General features: G+C 45.4%; 1 protein-coding gene across 1 annotated transcript in view; it reads right to left on the bottom strand.

The window, feature by feature from the left end:
- Positions 1-20,242, bottom strand: part of PAK2 (p21 (RAC1) activated kinase 2) — a 42,962-nt gene extending 22,720 nt beyond the window's left edge. Inside the window, exon 1 of the mRNA XM_075269004.1 lies at positions 20,127-20,242. The gene's annotated coding sequence lies outside the window, so the exon portion shown is untranslated. The remainder of the gene's footprint in view (positions 1-20,126) is intronic.
- Between the last annotated feature and the right edge of the window lie 2,533 nt (positions 20,243-22,775).

The following is a 22,775-nucleotide window of genomic DNA, read 5'->3' as shown; positions in this document are numbered from 1 at the left end:
GGTGCACATTGTACTTTACACATGCAGGGAAAACACCTCAGGTAAGAAGTTACTGGAAATGCCAAAGGTTAATTTGCGGAGCATGTTGTGATGCGTCATGTCTGCTGAGGAAGTACACGAGTATTACTATATCATAGGGAAGAGCCGCCAGGACTAGGAGCAGGAGTGCCCAGCATGGCAATGTGTAGATTTAAAGGCCATGTCACTTTTTAATCCCAATTCCTATAGAATGAAACATGGAGAAAGTGTGCGGTAGGCTATTTTGGTATCTACAGCACCTATGTAGCCCTATGCATCTCCATGGTGAAAGACTACAAATACAATTCCTGTGTAGTGTGAACCTGCGGCCATAGGCTCTTCCATCTGCCCTCTACTTAACCCTCCAAAAAGTATGCAGTCATAAAACACAGGAGCAGATGGAAGTATGACTACAGGATGGCACTATACAGGGTTGTCTGTTACTATGGAGATGCACAGGAGGGCAACAAGGCTGCAGAAACAAAACCAAGAGGAAGGGGTCACATTAAAACCTATTGCAAAAGGGGGCATTTATTACACACATTTATACCCTATCCCCAGGACAGGGTACACGTGTCACATTGACTGCTGGGTCACCCAGTGATCAGAAGATCGGGGGGACTGAACGTTCCCTGGCATGGTCCCAGTAGCTCCATAGCAGTGAATGAAGCATGGCTCCTGGATGAGAAGCCGCACAGAGTTACTGTCTATTTCCTGCATAATGAGTGGATTAGTAAGGAGCTGTGATTCAGAGGTGCAAGTCCCGTACTTGTCGCACTTACACACCTGTACATTCCTCCTCTCTTCCAACACCCTGATCCCCGGCCATGAGGAAACGAATGTGAGCCAAGTGAATCAGGACGGGAGCAGTTACATAAGAGAAGGGGGTGACGACTGATGACAAGGCACTAAACATCCTCTGGAAGAAGATAAGCCCTATTCACACGTCACATATTCCTTAAAAAAAAAAAAACCCCAAAAACCACACCCCTATTTTCTAACCCTAAATACTCCCCTTATATAGTGTTTTTGTCTATCGTAACACCAAAGTCAATAGGATCGACATGGAACAGGTCCATCAGGTGTTTTTGGACTGAACAGTACACTGTGAAGCCTTATGTTAGGTTAATGCTAGTTTTCAGGGGATCAGAACAACGGAGCGGCAGACTGCTATAATAGCAGTAACACACAATGGAGTCCAATGCACCACGGTGACTATAATGGAGACCATGGGCTTAAAACAGAAATCTGACTTTAAGATGGACTTTTGTGAAAGGATTTTTTGCACTGCCGATTTATCCGCCGGACACTACAATGGAGATTCCCGCAATGACTTCAGTGCAGTTGGGAATGTGGCCTTATTCGCACAGCAATGTGGTTTCAAGATTATTTTCAGATTAGACAGTACATCAAAAATGTAAGAAAAAAGTTCAAAAAGGACCTTCTACATCCTCTGGCAGCGGTGGCATTATATACCCCTAGAAACCTAACAATTCATTGTATTCAGCACACCGTCAGCTTTGATGGCACACGCTAGGTGCTAGATGTATCGGTGCTGGTACGGATATCCCTTCACCATCAGCAGGTCATTTTCTAATGAAACATTTTTCATTCCCTTTCAGGCTAAATCTAATGAAAGCAAATAATACACACCCAGGCTAAAAAAAAAACTTACAAGAAAAATAACGCTCATTGACTATGGAAAATTTTACTATTATGTTGTTGCCAATTCCTTCAGCCATTGTTCAGCGGTGGAGCTTATTGTTTCTACAGCAGGCACCAGCAATAATGGCAGCTAGGATCCTGCTAATAGGAAAGACAAGGAAACGTGTATGCGAGTCCTCCAGCATGCTGCATTAGACGTCCCCTATGGAAAGGCCTCATGCTGGGTATAAAGAGCAAGGGCCGAGGCAAGAACTCTACAGACTCCGCTTCATTGTGTACTGTTATATATCGCATACAAAAAAGGTAAAGATCCATCCCTGCAGATCGTTACCTTAAGGTCACTTCAATGAAACGGTCTTCCCCCTTAGTGACTTGCTGCTCCCAGGGACAATGAGTTCTTTGGAGCAATGAGGTGATACTGACATTGTGTACTGACTAAAACAGCCATATCTTCGCAATAGAGGCTCACAAAAGAGAACAATGCAACTAGATAGGTTAGGATCAGCCGACTCTCTGCGGGGCTGGGTTGTTATGCTGGTTCCTGGTGACAAATGAAAAAGGGCCCACCAAGCTCCAATAATACGCCAGTGGCTGGGTACAATAGCAGCAGCTGTATAATGTGGTATACAAGGCCAACATAAAGCTCAGGTTGTATGCAGAAAGCTTAGATTGCCTTTACGCTGGCTTAGCGGGATAACCTGACATGACTAGATAGCAGTGACCCAGTACTCTGCCATATCTTACAGTAATATAGGCCATCGAGGTCAGGCTGCTATACTATATGCTATACGCTAACACAGTGTATTGTCAAGGAACATGCCACAGATATCGCTTTACCTACTATAGTAGATGAACGCCATGGGAATATACTGTATAAACGGAAGCCATGACATGCCGGATTGTGACCGCCAGAAGCAGACACCTCACTGACTTACAATAGCGTCCACTAGGGCTCCTCACTTTGCTGAGGAATATAGCGCTGCATGCTCCTATCAAGTGTAATGGAAGCTATGAGGGGACATTTTTTCAAGCCTCTAGTGTCCATTTTCTTCTAATTCTGCCCCTTATATTTTCCAGTTCATGATATGTGCACACAAAATTTATCATTCCTTTGTGCCCATTTTGAAGGCTTTTACACGAGGCTTGTCACATTGCTTTATATTGGGGGAAAATGTGGCCGTAGTACCGTTTCATAACGCATTTATGACAAAAAAAAAAAAAGGCATTAAAAAAAACTCCAAAATATCTGACAGTGTAATCACAATGTTGTGCAAGATTTATGATGCAATAGTGCCTTGTTAGTGATACCATTTAGTCGTGGTCGCAGTTTCTTGAGCCATTTCGTAGATTATGAATGGACGCTCTCTTCCAAACACTGGAAGAAAATATTCACATCCTTCCTAACTAATCCATGCTGGGAAACGGGTCACATCTGCATAGCAAGAAAGAACACGTGGAAAACCAGCGCTGCCCACAAACTGCTTCACCAGAGCAGCTCCAGGGTCAGATGTGTGCGGAGGAAATCCTGCAATGACAAGCAGTTCATTTCACAACACCTCGAGCCCAGAGACTCACCACAATGAGAAGCAGGAGGCCGGCTGCACACGTTCTTAGGCCGCGTTTACACAGCGCTTATTCTATTTTACTGAAGAACTACCGTAACTACACAGTTTTAAGTTTCAATAATGCCCATAATGTTACTATGCATTTCATCCATAGGCTGAAGGCCCCGATGTACTGGCATAGTAGACATGTGCTACTTAGGAGAATACATGCACATAACGCAGCGGGGGGAATTTGCAACAAAAACTGCCTGAAGACTCAATGTGGTTTATGGAGCAGTTTCTTAAAGGGGGATGTCCGAGGCCTATGGGTAATGGATACAGATAACCTATCCACTAGCTAGGTCAATAGTTGCAGATCTGTGGGGATTCAACGTAGGAGCCTGCACTGATCAGCTGATGTGGCTGCCAGAAGCCATAAAAAAGCAAGTTGCCATAAAGTTGCTCTGCTCTTATTCACAAAAATATAGCTATCCCCAGCACCACAACTGCAGTATACAGCACTATACACCCTTCTAGGTGCATGCTCTGTACCCATTCACTTCAGTAGGAGCAGAGCTGAATCTGCTGATCTGTTCAGGGTCCAGGATATCTGAGCCCTACCAATCTGAAACCATCCTTTATCCAAGGGTCATAGACAATCCCTTTATATTTTATAGGTTTATTTAACGTGTCCTTTATCTCACGTATGTCCCTGTAGAATTAAGAATCTGCACCACAAACCACATCAGGATTGCACAGTTTATTTCTGTTGTAGGTTTTTATGCAGTTTTATCTGCACCATGTACATGCACCCAAAATGCTTCAGAAAGAGGACATCATATGAAGATAGCCTCATACATATACTGACCAGCCATAACATTACAACCAGATGAAGTGATCATCAATGGCAGCTTTCCAGGGGTGCGATATGTTAGGCGCTTGCTTTGTCATGCTTCAAGAACTGAGTGACGCAGACATTGTGCCAAGTGATCAACTGGTAAGGTGGTTCCGGCTGTTAAAGCGTCACTGATGCAGGCGTGATGTAAAGGCTAGTCCAATCCCAATCTGGTCCAATCCCACTTTTATTTTATGTGTATAGACAGATTGACGAGTAAAGTGTCCCATACATAGGAGTTACAAGTCACCCATGGCGCGGCTGATCGATCAATAGAGGGATCAGTCATACAAAATGATCCCACATCAACATACCCAACTATACAGCTCAATAAGGGGTCAGTTTAGTAAAGCAAGTAAGAAAAACCACACACATGCACGTTATACATCCGTGGAAAATGGCAAACAGTAGGCCAAGATTTTCCAACAGGAGAGATTTTATTTTTTGTAAGTCATTGCAAATGGACGAGACCGCTGATAAAAAAAAAATAAATAAAAAAATAAAAAAATTGCAACCATCACTTGCTGAAACGTTCACCTTTAAGAGTCCCGGTCACAGATTCCAGAAAATAAACAATAGTGCAGCACGTTCCATCATCATCCACCAGGACGGGAAGCAGTGATGTCTGATGCAGTTTTCTCTACGTGTTACTCAGGTAGTAAAGTACACATCAGTTCACCTTCTTCCTAAATACATGACATGTATACTCACAGCAGACAAATAGACGAGCAGTGAAATATTAGCGGTGGGATTTTCCTCTGCCAGGTGCAACTCCAGTCTGACCAGCAAGTCTCACAACATGATACCACACATTCACTTGTGGAAAAGCTGCTCTTTATACTGTATCTGGACCGATAAGCTGGCACTCAGATCTGGTAGTGTTCTGGCCTATGTATAAAGTAAAGGCAGCCTACCTGAAGCATCCCTCTGTAAGACAAGTTTCGGCCATGCGGCTACAACGTGACCCTATGGAGCAGTCCACACAGTAAACCGCAATGTTCACATGCAGATGTATGAATAGCAAACAGCGTTCTTCGTCTGTATCCCAATGAAGTCATTACATGTAATGAATGTAAAGTACATTCAGCTCAACAGGAAAAAGGATACTGTGTTCCCCAGACTAAGAATGTGTATATAAAAGGAAGTTCCAAGCAGGATTTCCTATTGGAGAACCACTTACGCTCCCTGTAAAACATGTGCATAATTAGACTTACAGATGATGAGGCTCCGCCTACATCACCCCCAAATGCCCGCTGCAGGAAACCGGTCTGACAGACGTCAGAAAAGGCAGCGACCATATACAAACCTATTATCAATAGCCACGCGTGAAAATCAACAAAGGAATGGAAAGACATAAGGATGCAACAGAGACTGCATAAGTATGTGTGTAGATTTATTCTATAGAGTAGTAGGAATGGGCAGAAACAACTGGGGGGGGGGGGGGGGGTTCTGTGAGACTGTGTTAGACACTGCACATTCATGATATGTGTCACACTGGGTCATGTATGAACAGTGATTTCACAGCAATGCTTCTAGAACTTGCCATGGATTCACTACAGATAACATGCAACATCTTGCTCAATATCCTTAGGGTTCGTTCACACAGGCACAGAAGGGGCGGATTGTGGCGCGGAATCCACATCATAATCCACCCGCTCACAATGATGGTCTATGAAGACCACAAGCGAGCTGCCCTTTCTTCAGGCGGATTCCGCGGCTCATTAAGCCGCGGCGTCCGCCTCGTGGCAGCACCCTCCACACTAGACCCATTCGTTTTGGGACTACTCCAGAGCTTCCCGCATCAAAATCAGGACCAAAATTCCGCCCCCGTGTGAACTAGGCCTTAGGCATCATATTCTTCTTAGACAATAATGTGGGGAGAAGACCTGAGTAACATAGAATGTACACACAGCGTATTATTTCAGCTCACTGTATCTGTCTTGAAGACATTGAATCCCAGGAAGCTCGGAGCCCATATGGATTAGAGGAAACAACAGGTATATTAGCAATAAAATCCAGCTTCAAACCGCGATGCAATTCATCCAATGTTTACCTGGTTGTAGTATAAAAAGTAAGCTTTATTGAATAAAAGTTATTTTTTATACTACAACCACGTAAAGATTGGATGAATTGCATCACGGTTTGAAGCTGGATTTTATTGTTAGTATAACACAGAATGTGACTGAGCAAGCTGCAAAGGTTTCAGGTGTAGTATAGATTTGTACAACAGATACTTACAATGTTACAAAATTATCACATCTTAGCAGGGCTTCGTGAGTGTCTTAAAGGAGCCCTTGACTACAGTATTAATATCCGTAGTGGAGACGGCATTCAAGGATATTTGACTAAAAGCTACATAAGGCCCAGTTCACACCTGTGTTCAGGTCATTTCGTTCCCCTCTCCACATGAAAACTGCAGAGAGAAAAGTCCTGCAAGCTGCACTTTTCGTGAGGAAACTGAGCAGAAACCACATGGACCCCATTGTCGTCTATAGGGTCCACAGGTTTTCTTAGGTAACTGCTTTTTTATTTAAATTAGGTTTCCGTTCAAGGGGGTCCCCAAGTTTTCCCCAAACAGAAACCCATGTGCAGATGTGAACCGTGCCTGAAGGACAAGAACATCTCAGCACATTGCACTGCTCGCATATACTTTACATTATCAAAAATATCCAGGAATTCTTGACTTTGACTGCCTTTAAAAGGAAGTGGTCACAAGGAAATGTTATTCGATCTGTAGGCTAGGCATCATGTTTGGGTATGTTCACAATGCAGAATCTGGTGCTGATTTTGCAGTGGATTCTATTTTCCATTGCAGGCATAGAAAAAAAAAAAAAAAAAAAAAAGAAAAAAAAAAGAAAGAGGGTGTCCTGCTCAATCTTGCTGCAGATTTCACAGCCGATTTGGGCCTATACAGCGGTGTAAAGCCAGAAAATGAAGACGAATCGAGACATCAGTATGGAAGACCCTTATAGAGCAGAAGGAGCAGGGAAAGATGTTTTGTGGATATAGTTTAACTTGTCATGTAGGTGTTGAAATCCCTGCTCAAGCATGGGAAGTCCAGGAGGTCCTATCAGTGACTGACAGACTCCTCTATGACTGACCATACAGAGGCAGCTGTCCATCACTGATATAACATACCGCCTACATAATGGACAGCATTTTTCATGAGGTAGGTTCCCTTTGACATGGCCATACCCATTGGATGTGCATGGGGTTTCCCCCTCTAAACAAATATCGGACATGTTCAATTTCATCACATCTAATCCTTTATTGCTCAAGGAGGCCGCAGTGGCCTTCCACTCTTCTCCTCATTCAGAACATACGCATGCTTGGCCAAGCCGAGTATGCACGTGTTAGGTCAATTGGTAGACACGGCCTACAGGTATCTCATGTATATGGCCAGCTTTCCGGCAAAGCTTGTGAGTATAGGGGAGGTGCTTGGATTTAGGATAATAACATTTCCATAAAGGTCACAGTACTGCATATCTCCCATCATAACATATATGACGCATGAAAATCACACAGAGCAATCTAATGCTTTATACAACAGCAAGTTAGTGAAGTTTCCTGGTAATAAATACCGTACATAGATAACTTCTCAACCTAGGTCAGCCCAAACATCAAGCATGGCATCTGAAATATACAGGTAAAAAGCTGGAGCGCCCCCACTTGTATAGGCTGATGAATTGCACTTCACCTTCCTTGTCTACCCCATAGCAGAGAGGCTTCTGCTAAATATAAACCAGGACTCAAATAGGACGTCAGATCAAGTAATCCAAAACCAGGCGAAATTTAATAGATAAATCTGTCTCAGCATTTCCCATCTCTTCGTGAAAACCAGCAAGCCGCGGAGTCGTCGCTGCGTAGAATCGCTGTCTGCATGAACAAACATTGGGATTGTGTAAAGGCCAAATTCCAGCCATCCCGCCCTGTTACCAGGTAGTCAGATTACAACATGATGAAAGCAGATTGTGTGACAGCCATAGAGAGGCTGCCAGCAACCACATAATGTGCACTGAGGGTACAGGATGGCTATGGCAGGTAGTGAGGACGTCTTCTGTACGCCGCACCCTCACAGGGATTTAGTTATAATGGCCACAGCAGTCACTGAGGCTTCAATGTGGCAGACAGAAGGGAGCTGCTCCCATCTGCCAGGCACTGCATGGCTCCGGTATGCAAAGGGTGTAGGCGCTGCCAGAGACAGACAACTCCTTTTTGTGTATACGTATATTTAATCATATTAATGTGGTGGGGGTCACTGCACTGACAATCTCTGTGCCTCAGGGAGGCGCTCTCTCCGCATTCACCCTTCATTCCTAGAAGTCATTGCCACAACTCCAACCCAGGGCCTTAAATGAATGACTGACTACGGGTGGCAGCGACTATAGGCCAGGGCTCAAGAGAGAGTTTAGGACATATGGTACTCCAAATGGAGTCCTAGGAGGATCTGCAATAGGTACAATGGTCCTCAATATACATACATCATACTGTGCAGTGACAGTGTCATCCCCTACAGTATAGCCATTGTGATAACATGAGACCTCATTTAGTAGCCATTTTTTTCCCTAAACTGCTTGCACAAATGCTTCATGATATAACCTAAGGGATTATTCTAATAGAGAGTATATATTAGGTAATATCTGTGCACGCATCTCTTATGTAAAAGAAACACCTTAAGGTGGTTTATTTAGCAAAAAGATGAAAATAAGAATCAACAGCCCCGCCTGCTGCAGCAGATCACTTCACCGCTGAGGTTGTGGCTGGCTGCAGCGGTTACAAACCAATGGCTTGACCTCAGTGAAGGCAGGTGAACAAAGCCTGACAATGGGAGCGACACTCGGGAACCTGAGATATATACTCATTACCGCAATGTGGGGTCTCAGCCTAAAGTCTCTGTTACATAAGAGATGCTTGCACAGATATTACACAATATAAACTCTTAATCAGAATCATCCTCTAAGTAATCAAAACAACCCCCCTCCCTCTTAGGGCTCGTTCACACGCCTGCCCACACACAATAGAGGTCTATTTGGACCGCTAGCTAACTTTTTTCCGTGAGCCCTTTCTTTAGGCGGATTCCGCGGTTGAATCAGCTCTGGCATCCACCTCGCGGCAGCACCCTCCGGACTAGGCACATTCATTTGGGCCTACTCCACAGCGGGAAACCGTGGCAGGTGCATTTTAGCCCTATTCTGACGCGGCTTCCCGAGTCAGAATCAGGACCACAATACGCCATACCGCGCCCTGTGTGAACGGGGCCTTAAAGCTCGAGGCCCCACATTTCAGAAACCGCTTTATACATCATAGATTTTGCTGCGTTTTTTTTTACGCCAAAATCAGGAGTGGATTGCGCAGAAGGGAGAAGTATAAGAACATCCTATACATTTCCCATTCCTTTTGTAGCAACTTTGGTTCAAAGACGCAACAAAATCTGCAAAGAAAAAAAAAAAAAAAAAGCTGCGTTTCTGCAATGTGGAGCCTTAGCCTATAGGGGTTTCTAAAACTAAGATATTTATGATCTAACAGACACCCACTCCCCCCCCCCCCCCAGGTGTTCACAGCAGGTTTCTTATCCTGGAGCCCAGAGGCAGTAACCCAGCTCTACCACTAACCAGAACAGCACTGGACATCCATTTCTGTGTTAGAAACAATGCTTGCTGAGAGCAGGGGGATCAGCTGTGGTGCTGGGTGTTAGATCCCCACAGATCTGAGTGCGATTTGTGAAAAAAATTGCAACCACGCATGGTGTGAATGAGGCCTAATTTACACAGAGCATCAAAGCTCATATTCTCAGAGACTAGCTCTCTGTCTAGGAATAGAAAGATATACTTGTACTGCTATTTTAGTCCACTACCTGCGCCTGGTTAGTTTAGCAGAGAGGAGAGCTAACAGACTTCCCTTAATGCTCAGAAAATCCCTTTAAAGCAGTTGCATCAGACTGGATTTTAGAGTTTCCATTCAGATGAATATGAAAAGATCTACCCAATATGGCTGAAACATCCTCAGCTTTGCTAAGCCGCCGAACAATGTTGACATTCCTTTTCTATTAGCAATCCAGCAAAGCAAACAGGTCAGTGTATTCGGTGCTGTGCGTACAAGGTGGCGGCAGTGACAGTAGGCATCGCTGGCAGGAAATAAGCAGGGTATAAAGTATCCCTGCCTCCATCACAATGTTATCTGCAAGGCTGAGATTCCTGTACATTGTAGCTACAGATGGCCAAGTCTGCTATAGTAGGTTTGGTATAAACCTGTGCATTCCCAGCTGCGATCTGAAACGCTTAGCACAGACTGACAGGGCGGTATGTGATAAAACTTTATCCATGTGTGACTGAAAGAAACATCTCAGTGTACTAGAAACCAATCCGCCTGCAGGCATGGACTTTGTAAAAGCAGGTGGAATTTGCTGTAGAATGTGAGACACATGTAGTAACAAGCCGAAAGTAATGGTATCAAAGCGCTGCAGCTTAGGAAGTGAACAGGAGCGACCACTGCTAGATAGAAAGGACTACCTACAAGAAAATGAGTCTGCCTGGGGACCCCCTGAACAGAAACCTATAAGCATAAAATAAAAAGCAGTTGCCTGGGAAACCTGCAGATCGAATAGACTATAATGGGGTCCATGTGGTTTCGGCACGAAACATGCGGAGAGAAAAGTCCTGCAACCAGCACCTTTCTCTCTGTATGTTTTGTGCGGAAACCACACGGACCCCATTATAGTCTCCTTAGGTAACCGCTTTTTTTATGCGTATAGGTTTCCGTTGGGGAATCCCAAGCAGACTCCCTGAACGCAGATGTGAACCAGGCCTGATCTCTTTCCATGGAGCTACTGCCATTGACCAAAGTGCTCCGACTGCCCCAGCACAGCCATCTATACAAAGTATGCATCCAATTACACAATAGCAATAATTGTAGATTATGTAAAATAACTAATCATTTTACTATGAAGCCAGAAACTTGTCCTGACTCCACTCAGAACTGGCCCAGTTTTCTGAACGGCCCCAAGATGAAAGAGGTCATCAGTAACTCCTACCGAAACACAAATGTAGTATGTTTCAGTGGGAGGTGCTGATAGATGGGGTGCTGTCCCTTATCAACAGCCAGGTTCAAAATGGAAGCGCCTAGGTCGGAACTATGGAAAACAGAATGGACAGCACACAGGTGGCATCAGTGTTTTCTACAGGCCCAAAATGGACAGGAATAGGATTTGTCCCATTTTGTGTAGGCTCAGTCTCAGAGCGCCTACACGGATCTGTAAAACAACTATGTGCAAGTGGCCATTGAAATGAATGGGTCAGTATGCTAGCCCTCATATGTGACTGTCACGGGATGGTTAGAGTCCATACTATAGGCCATGTGTAATATATATTTCATGTGGAATGTATTCTCTAACCTGTAATATACATCAATGTGTAGTTGGCTGATTGGGGTCTAGTGTGTTAGCACATTGTATGCAAATACCTCTAACTAGTGAGGACCAGTGAGGACAATGGGTGGAGATAATCTGATCAGTGTCTCCAAGAAGATGTTGGATGGTGCATTGTCCATAGTAGACAGGGAGTCTGCTCTCCTTGGTATAGGTGAGGGGGGAAGGATCTGTGACTCAGCCCTTCCCACCTACAGATATAGGTGTAACAGTTTTAGTATATAGTTGTAGCTGGAGTTAGTATGTGTTAGCCGGCCTGTGCACAGCTCTGCAGAGAGCCAGGACTTAGTTACAGGACCAAGGAACCAAAGCTATCATTGGATTGTGACTTCTGTGGACTTATTGTTATTACGGTTGATGTGACCGCCGCCGGCTACTAACTTTGTGGATTACAATAAATTGCTGTTGTCTCCCGACCTCTTGCGTCCCTGTTGATTCAAGATATTTTCCGGAGGAAGGACGTATACTTTTGCTCCGTTACAACTGGTTGGCAGCGGTGGGATCAACAGCGGACAGCGAGATGGACTACAGCAGCCCAGCGATTAATGGAGCCACAACCTCAGAATACAGGAACTGGACTATGGCAAGTCTACAAGTAAGGGCCCGGGAACTAAACCTGAGTTATCAGGGAAGAACGAAAGAGCAACTGATCGAGGCACTGGAGGAGATGACCCTGCAAAGCGACCATGAGGAGGGCTGCCCCCAGGAGACTGGAGAGATACGGGAGTGGCAGGTACAGACCCAAAAGAGCAGATGGGTTGTTTTGTATGAGGAGGAATTGGCAGTGCTGGGGCTAGAAGCAACTGCAGAGCAAAGGAGTAGAGCGTTACAGAGGGCTCAGGAAACGGAGAAGGAGGAACAGAGAATGGCGCATGAAAAGGAAAGAATGGCGCATGAAATGCGAATGGCTGAGATAACTACGCGGAATTATAATCAAACGTCGACCCCCAGCCCAACAGTGAGAGAACCACCATATGTCTCCCATAAACACTTCAAGACCTTTGATGAAGCGGCTGGGGATGTTGATGGATATTTTCAGGACTTCGAACACCAGTGCCACCTGATGGAAGTCCCAGAGAAGGATTGGGTCCGGTATCTGGTGGGGCACCTACGAGATGGGGCTGCGGAAGCTCTCAGAGCCATGGACCCTAGTGATCAGCGGGACTATGAGGCCATTAAAAGAGCGGTGCAGAAGTATTATGCAGTCACTCCAGAGACCTACCGAGTTCAGTTCCGCTCTTTGTCTTACAATGGGGGAAGCTCCTTCCACATGTTCGCCCACAAGTTGAAGCAAGCATGCAAGCGCTGGCTAGAAGGAGAGGAGGCTGTCACAGTCGATAAGATCCTCCAAGTCATACTTAAGGAACAGTTCTTTTCCCAGTGCCCCGCTGAGATCCGTGAGTGGGTGCTGGAACGGAACCCAGCCACAGTGGAGCAAGCTGCTTCCCTTGCAGATGAGGGCCTGACCATCAAGCCGCAGTGGAAGAGGTTGTTTGCAGAGGAGCGGAAAACTACCACAGTCCGCCAGACACCCTTCAGCCAGCCACCCACCTTTTGTGCCCGGCCTCAGGATTACAATTCCCCCTCTACCCCTGCCCCAGCCCATCGGCCTCCAGCTATGAACAACCCTGTCCCTAGACAACGACCTACTGGAAGAATGCTAGAGCGCAGATGTTTTGGGTGCGGGCGGCCTGGACATTTGCAAGCTAGTTGCCCTGTTAACATGGGGGCACGGGCCACCGTGGCATCCCGGCCTATTCACTACCTGGGAACCACCCCTAGGACTGAAAGTTTGGCCCCATTTCCAGATGACTCCATGAATGACCCATCTGTTCCACCTCCAGGGGTCTATGGGATTCAGCCTTCCGCCACACATCCCGCAAACCTTCAGCGGAAGCACTTGCAGGAGGTCCTACTGGATGGCCGAACAGTTGTTGGATTCCGGGACTCGGGAGCTTTCCTAACGGTAGCGGACCCCCGAGTGGTTCGACCCGAGGCCCTAGAGGAGGGCCCTGGCCTTTCTATCGAGTTGGCAGGAGGTACTCGGAAACGTATTCCTAAAGCTACCGTGGAACTCGACTATGGTTATGGACCAAAACGATGCACAATTGGTGTGATGAGCGGGCTGCCGGCCGATGTTCTGTTAGGCAACGATGTTGGAAATCTACAGTGCCACTTTGTGGGAGCAGTGACCCGAAGCCAAGCTCAGAGAGACGCCAACATGGATCGACCGGATTTTCTGCCAGATGCCAGCCCTTCAACCCTACAACTTTACCATTCAGTACCGCCGAGGGAACCAACACCAGAACACAGATGGGTTATCCCGGCAGGAGGACATATGAGCTATAGAGACTGATGTGCATTCCCCAATTTACCTGTGTAGGCCAATTGTGTCATGCACATGTTTTGAGAGGGGGAGGGGTTGTCACGGGATGGTTAGAGTCCATACTATAGGCCATGTGTAATATATATTTCATGTGGAATGTATTCTCTAACCTGTAATATACATCAATGTGTAGTTGGCTGATTGGGGTCTAGTGTGTTAGCACATTGTATGCAAATACCTCTAACTAGTGAGGACCAGTGAGGACAATGGGTGGAGATAATCTGATCAGTGTCTCCAAGAAGATGTTGGACGGTGCATTGTCCATAGTAGACAGGGAGTCTGCTCTCCTTGGTATAGGTGAGGGGGGAAGGATCTGTGACTCAGCCCTTCCCACCTACAGATATAGGTGTAACAGTTTTAGTATATAGTTGTAGCTGGAGTTAGTATGTGTTAGCCGGCCTGTGCACAGCTCTGCAGAGAGCCAGGACTTAGTTACAGGACCAAGGAACCAAAGCTATCATTGGATTGTGACTTCTGTGGACTTATTGTTATTACGGTTGATGTGACCGCCGCCGGCTACTAACTTTGTGGATTACAATAAATTGCTGTTGTCTCCCGACCTCTTGCGTCCCTGTTGATTCAAGATATTTTCCGGAGGAAGGACGTATACTTTTGCTCCGTTACAGTGACCTGTAGTTACAGACCAAATACTTAGAAGTGCATGGAGCCTAATGCTGAATTCACACACAGTTTTGCAGCATTCTTAATACATTTTTTTCTAGGTCCACAACTCAGCAATCTTAGTCTACCGCAAATTACTGAAAACTTTAAATACAAATAATATCCTCGCAGCATGATGGTTACAATTTGGGGATTTCTGCAAAAAAACAAAACAAAAAAAACTTGTAAAATGAAACAAATACTCAAAACTCAGTGCTTTCTGAAAGGGTTTGCAAATGCTGAAAGTCATGGGAGCGAATAAACTCCAGATATAATTCAAGCCTAGGCAGGCCTCGAGAATGCTACATAGGTGCAGAGAAGGAATGCAGGGCCCGGGGCCGATTGTTTACAGGTCATCTGGCGCATTACCTTCAGCTTTTCCAGCCTATTACATCTGCTGTCACTAAGAATACATCCAGGGGCTAGACGGGTTTACAGATCTGACAACAGAGCAGGATGGTCAGGGGTAGAGTCAGGTCTTGCTGGACACAGCAGGGAAAACAGCTTGGAATAAGTTGCTGTCTGTACCAGGCTTGACATTACACAAGCCCTTGTATACATCCAGCAGGAGGGTCGGGAAAGGCATTACATTGCCTGTGTCCACCATGATAGATCCTGCAGCAGGATAGCGTAACTGTGCACCTGTAATGGGTAACAAGTCAGTCATATGGATTACACATTGATCCAACGACTATAATCTGTCTGCAAAAATAACCACTAAACAAGGCCAAGTAGGAATGACTGTGGCAACACTGGACAGGTTTTGGTCTCCACCACTTGGACTGGGAGGCTAAGGCTGTGGCCACAGTTATTTTGCAACCAAAGATCACTTGTCCCCCTTCACCTCCCTCACAAATGTTAATGGATGACATCGTACTGTGACCTTGAAGATGCCGTCACAGAAACTTCTAGTTGCAAAAACAAAACACAGCAGTGCTCCTATCAACATAACTCCATTCACTTATATCAGTGAAGGCATTGCAGGGCAATAAAGCAATCTTTGGTCATGAGACAGGAGTCATGGCCAAAATCGCCTTGCAAATGCAGTGGAAGAAATAAACTGAATTTATGTTAAGCCGGGAAAAGCTCTTTAAATGCAATAAATGTGTTAGGCCTGATTCATATCGGTTTGGTAGTCCGTTCGGGCTCGTTTAGGGTAAAGAGGAAGAGGCACTATCAGCAACAAGATGGGTAAATAGGTCCTTGAGAAGCCTGAAGATCCACACACAGGATGCTCACAAGAAAGACTATGACTAACAATAGAAGATCTGAAGAGGACAGCTTCATGTCACCGGTGATGACTGACAGGCCCGCAGGCTTACCAGCGGACATCTGAGCCCTCAGGTATCTGCAAGTGTTAGCAAGAGCTCATCAAATTTTTGTGCAAGTTTTACTCAGTAATTTCCCAAATCTCAGACAGACAAGCAGCAAATAATTACCTGCCCCATGAACGCAGCAGCACATTTGTACCCTTCAATACTTCATGAAGGGGCAGGTGCACCTGGTGATCTGGTAGCTTGAATACTGTCATATGTGGAGACCCCTGAGAAAAACTCAGGAAACTCATTTTCTTAGATCAGTGAAGTCCACGACTCTGCGATCCCCAATGATCATGTGTTACGGATGGTCTGATAAGTGCTGCAATGGAAGTCTCCTTTAGTTACACCCTGGTTGAGCTTGCATAGAAATTTATTTTAAAAAGTGCAAATTTTTCATTGTCGACTAAGTCTTTTTCAATAAGACAGTATGTAGGCTGCCAAGTGACAGCTTGCTGAGTCTTCACATAACATGGGAGCGCTGGTGTTGATTTTACACCCTGCAGACATAACCACTCCGAAAGAAAGAACCTCATATAAGGATCTGCAAAGCCAGAAAAACTTAGCTTGTAGGTAAAATGGGGTACATGAGATTAAGGGGGTTCTCTAGTTTAAGAATGTTTGCGTGCATGATTAGATTTTCAATGTAGATATATATATATGTCATATAGAGTGTTAAAACATAGGGTGCGAAAAGAAAACATTGTACAGCTGTCCAAGCCTGCGTTTGAGAGATCTCAATGTTGCTTTTCAAGTCCCGAGCACGCAGAGGAATGCAGAATGGAAAATCCTGTCCATATATTGGTAGGATTTTCCAACCTAAATGCAGTCCAAAGACCCAGACTCCCTGAATAACAGACAGTAGAAGGGACTACTAGTGTCAGAGATCACCATGATGTGCAGAGTTCAGACCAGGAAATCTAGCTGATGTACAGTCCACATTATTCTCCAGTCTGTAGAAATCGTGTGTAAGGACAGAACAGGCCCTGGATCCAACCTTGTTCTCAGAAAAGTAAAGCCAGATTTTTAAAGCAACCACTCGTCTCAGCGGCCTGGTTTCAGGTGGTTTGTATAGCATTGAATTCACAAGTGGGTAACACTCCCAAAATCCCCCGCACACACTAAGCAGAGTTTACTACAGCGGGCCTTAACCTTTTCTATACACAAATTCCTATTCACTAGTAAGTGGAACAAGTGCAAAATTAAATTGAGACAAGGGAGCAATACACCCCCGTTCCTGTGAGCTATAGGAGACCACTAAATATATGTAATTTTATCTCCTACTTGTCAGGCTTCTCTACATATTGAATGTCTGGCTTGCGAGCTGGTTCCGGTGCCAAGTCATACGATTGGATCTAGCACCTGACACCCTCTCCCTCCTCTGTGTATTGAATAGCATTGTGTATACAGTGGCAGGTAGACTCCATTATTGTAGTAGTAAAGCCAGCACCTACATACATGTAATACTACTGGACACAGAGGAGGGTGTCCTGTACTGCTTCCAATCACAACCTGTTGTCAACAGGAAGTATAAAATAGTCCCTGGAAAATCCCTTTAAGTCTTAGAAGCTGCAATGTGAGGCCTCCTTAGGCCAGACTAGTTTTTCAGCCCATGCTCTATTACACAGAGCTGTGGGGGAATTCAGAGGCGCCTTGAAGTTTTTGTGTAATGTGTAATATATATATATATATATATATATATATATATATATATATATACGCAAACACACATACATATATACACGCACACATACAAATTTGTTTTTTTATCCTATCAGTATGCCTTTTTTGTAGAATGGGAGGAAATCCACACAAACATGGGGAGAACATACAAACTCCTTGCAGATGATGTTCTTAGCAGGATTCGAACCCAGGACTCCAGTGCTGCAACCGTGTTGCCCGAAGTTTTTGTTATATTTTAAGAGTTGCTGAATATTTGTAAAATAACAGGGAGCATTATCCTGCTGAAAAAGGACTCTGCCAATAGGACAGAAACCGCGGTCATGAAGGGAGGGGAACTTTGAGACAATGTTTAGGTCGGAAGTATCTGTTAAAGTAAGGCTGGTCTTACACTACCGTAATGAAAGTCCGCAAATGGTCCGCAATTGAGGGTTTTCAATGGCGGACATGTTATATTCAATGCGGCCTCTTACACCACCGGATATTTCATCTGTGGTTTGGCCGGGCCACAACCATGGTCCGCAGTTTATAGAACATGTCCGTAATGGCCGTGAATTACGGCACTGCACGGACTCGCCCACAGAACTCTATGGGCGAGTGCGGCAGTTTACGGGCATTTGTGGTGTCTATGTTGGTGATCAGCAACTTGCAGACCGTAAAGTGATTACGGTAGTGTAAGATCAGCCTAATACCCACATAAATGATAGGACTCAAGGTATCCCAGCAGACAGTGGTTTGCCATTTTCTTACAGTACATGCCGGTCTTCACTTTTCCCTGGCATCCTGCTGTCCACACGATGTAAACGGAAATGTTATTCAATAAACCAGGTAACCTTATATCATGTTATAAACCTAGAGACCTATGTGCTTCTGGCAGTAGACATACTGGGAACACCCCATAAGATCTGCCATATTGGAGATGATCTGATCCAGACATCACAATACAGTCACTCCTATCCCAACTCACACATCAAGATCTAACTATATACTTGCTGCCTAATATATCCCACCACTTCACAAGTGTCAAGAAACAGTGTTATTCACTTCACCAGTTTCAATGTTTGGACTGATCGCGCCTATGTAATAAATTCTAAGAGATTCCTAGTCGCTCACAAAGGGTTATGCCACTGACCAGATCATCATAAAAAGCGACTCATTATGAGCAAACACTTCCTGGATAATAAACCAATGACTTCATGATGTCACCCGGAAAGATTACCACTAGCCCGATGTCACAACCAAGCAGCGCACCACAACAGGACTCTGAGATGTGAGATAACCCTGTGCTGCCATTTTCACATACTAAAGAGTAAATCTGTCTGGTTACGGGTCAATAAGAGGCAGACCTGACACCAGGGCTGTGGAGCTGGTAGGTCAAACAACTCATACTCTGGTCTGTCAGAAGCAGTAAGGTTCTCTAAGGATACGTTCACATTTGCGTCAATCTCTGTAGGAAACTTCTGCCTAAAGAGAGTCCACCTAAAATATCAGCGGGTAAAAAAGTCCTATATGCACAACTTTTTGTCCTTTACTTTCAGCTTAAAAATGACAGACCCCATTGTAGTCAATGAGGTCTGTCAGGCTCTGTATGGAACCACTATTTTAATAGTCCAGCAGTCTGTTGTTCTCATCCTACGACGGACCAGAACAGACAGTCAATGCAAGTGTGAACCGGCCAAAATCCTCTCACCTTTAAACTGTCAGGGCCGCCATATTTGTTGTGGCTTATAAACAATGGGGCACCTTGGCCTGTAGACCACACCGGGGCCTAGGACCCTGATCTATAAGGAGAAGATATAATGTGCACTATGGTCAATGATGTACCCAAGGGTCTTACTAGGGCACCCAGATGACAAGTACACAGGATTCAATCTGCATATTTTGTGCATGGCAATTTTGCTGGGATTCTGCCATAAATCTGCAGTCGGTCCTGAATTTCTCCCAATGTTTTTCAATAACCGGATCATAGGTCAATTCATTTGTGAACAATTATCCCCAACATATCCCATTAAAGTTTCCCTCATTCACACTACGCAGATTTTGTTCCACGCGGCGGCGCAGGTTTTATAATCCACAGCCTGTCCAGTTATTTTTGTCCTAGTCCAGATTTAATAAAAAAGGGCGTCAAGATCGCCACATATATGAAAACCAGCTAGAATTGGTGTAGATTGTTACATGTAAAGCCTGACTGTGTGAATTTGCACCAACCTGCTCCATAGAAGTCAATCTAAAGCTTTTCCCATTGGCTTCTATGAGAAGGTCACATGACACTTGTATTCCAGGACTGATACAGCTGACACGTTTGTCTTCCTGTGCCTGCCCCTACACCTGTGCCATGGGGTCAGCTCCAGCCCCCAGTAACCAGCACTCCCTATATATACACAGAATAGTACACAGCAATCCCAGCCGCACATACCCAGACTAGTCAGCCTGCTCCCGGCCACACTCACACACCGACTGCGCGCATCCGCCCCCTGCAGGCGGCCCCGAGAACTGTACAGCGCCGAGCTGCGCTATCTAGTAGTGAGGAAGTAATTACCGGGTGATACAATGTAGCGCTGCGGCCTGAACTCCCCGCCGGTGCCGGCTTCCTCCTACGTTCTGCTCAGACCCTTTTCTCGATGCTCAGACCCTCCTTCTCCTCACCCTTTCCGGTTCCGGGTTGCCACACCTCCTCCTCTTCCCCTCAGACCGGGACACACTTCGCGGCAGCCGCCTTCTTCTTCTTCTTCTTCCTCGATGAGTGCGCCCCCTGCTGTCCTTCTCAGTATGACAGCGCTGTATCACAGCAGCCACTTGTCTGCCTGCCTCATGTATCTAAGCCAGGGCTGCCCGGCTGTATCCCAGCAGTCTGCTCTATGGAGTTGGATTATAATAGGCTTCTATATACTGAGGTGTTTTTTGAGTATTCCTATTGGTTTCCATGGACTCTACATATACATGATACTTTATTCGGTGTGTTAGATGATTCCCACTGAAATCAATAGGAGAGGCTTAAAAACAGCTCCATGAGAAGCAGTGTGAACGTAGTCTAATATTAAAGGGGTTGTCTAGGGTTAAGGTCCTTAGGATAGGCCATAAATATCTGATCAGTGACAGCCAGCCCCCACGCTGACCAGCTGTACACAGGACAGAAAGCTCTGCCCCATAAATAGCAGCCGGGCATTATCATTTCAGCTTACGCTCGGTTCACATCATAAGTTCACCGCTTGTCGATGTGTTTAGTATTCCCCCCCCCCCCCCAAACAGAATACCAAACACAGCGGTGAACTTATGATGTGAAAGCACATGGACCCCATAGACTATAATGGGGTCCATGTGTTTTCCACGCAGTGTCCACACGGAACATACAGAGAGAAAAATACTTCATGAACTACTTTCCTCCCCTCATGACTTGTGCAGACACCACATGGAAAACACACAGACCCCATTATAATCCGTGTGCTTTCAGTGCTCACCGCTTGTCAGTGGGTTTGGTATTCTGTTTGAGGACTCCCGAATGGAATACCGAATGCAGATGTGAACCAGGCCTTAGCTCCCATTGAAGAACTGCAGTGATGGTGCCCAGAAGATGATCGAGCTGTCTCCGTCCTGCCCTATATTGTCATTAGAACGGACATCATAAGCAGCTCCGTACAGTTGGTCTAGGGGCCTGCTTTAGGAACCTCACCGACTGGGTATTTATGTCCTAAGGATAAGCCATATAAAACCTAAAAGGGGCCCTAAATCAGTATGTGACAGGTCAGGGGCTGACACCTAGATCATCTGTTCTATCAGCCTCTGGGTACCAATGGACAGGTAGTGCATGCAGCGCGGCTCAGATTACTTACATACGATCGGTGCTGTATACGCAGTGGAAAAAAAACAGCAGAAATTTTTTTACTCAGTGTTTTTTCTTCCCTTATTAAATGAAACGGGAAAAAGAGAGAGTGTTTCCACAGGTAAAACTGACTAGCTGCATTTTTATGCATCACTTTTTTTCTGCAATGTGTGGATGGATGGGATTAGCCAGAATCTCATTCACTTTGTTGGTACTGTAAAGGGTAGTGTTTTTTTTGTCTGCTGCGTTTCTGCAACGTCAGGCCTCAGCCTTAATGTGAATCCTAACGTAAATTGTATGTGATCAATGCAACGCAGTACTGAATAAAATTGCAATGTTTTAAATAAAACAATATCGGCGGTAAAATGGCCTTAATAATTTGGCAATGTAGATCAGATGAAAGTTTGTTGAATCCGTCAATCTCAGTGGAACCAGGAAAATATTTAAGGCCGGGGCCCCACGTAACATAATCGCGCACATGTATTGGTCCCAGCGCTCACAAGATGCTGGGGTAAGGCCATGTACACACAGGGGAATCCAGGCCGGATAATTTGGTCCATACATCAGATAGATTCCCAGTGTGAATACAGGTGACCAGGACTCCTTGCATCCTAGTGAGCTATGATACTGGTGGACCCTGCCTGCCCACTTGTACTGTATATGGTATGGACAGGACTGTTAGGAGAAGGGACTCTTATGATAATATGATGCAAGGCGTCTCAGTCTCATAACTGTCTTCAGGCCAGGAAATGTGGCCAAGATTTCTTGACCTACCGTATTTTTCGGACTATAAGACGCACTTTTTTCCCCCAAATTTTGGGGGAAAAGAAGGGTGCGTCTTATAGGCCGAATGTGGCGCCTGGCACCCGCCGTAATAGAGAGGCGGAAGCCGGCAAGTGATAGACGCCATTACAGGTGCCGGGGCCTGCGACATCGCTGCGCTCCTCTGCCCTACATGAAGCCAGCAGCGGGAGCTGGCTTCATGCAGGGCAGGGCAGCGATGTCTCAGGCCCCGGCGTCTATTCCTCACCGGCATCCGCCTCTCTAGTACAGCGGATGCCGGGTCAGTATCAGCGGCCCCTTCTCCCCCGAACCTGTGCCTCCCCCGTACCTGTAAAGTTGCAGGCCGGCTCCTGCGCGGCGATATCGCAGGAGCCGACCTGTCCGGGTGACAGCCGGGAGCCTGTCACGGCTATATTAGTATTGCGGCTGGTCTCTATAAAATAGTAAAAAAAAAAAAAAAAAAAAAGCTTTAAAAATATATAATATAAATATGAAATAAATAAAAGTTCTAAATCACCTCCTGTCCCTAGAATATATATATATAAAAGTAGAAGATCATATGTCATAAACCACCGGGTTTTTTTC

The sequence above is a fragment of the Leptodactylus fuscus genome, chromosome 3 (genome assembly GCF_031893055.1).
Source record: "Leptodactylus fuscus isolate aLepFus1 chromosome 3, aLepFus1.hap2, whole genome shotgun sequence".
Taxonomy (NCBI): domain Eukaryota; kingdom Metazoa; phylum Chordata; class Amphibia; order Anura; family Leptodactylidae; genus Leptodactylus; species Leptodactylus fuscus.
Note: the sequence above shows the minus strand (reverse complement) of the source record. Positions and strands in the feature narration are given on the sequence as shown.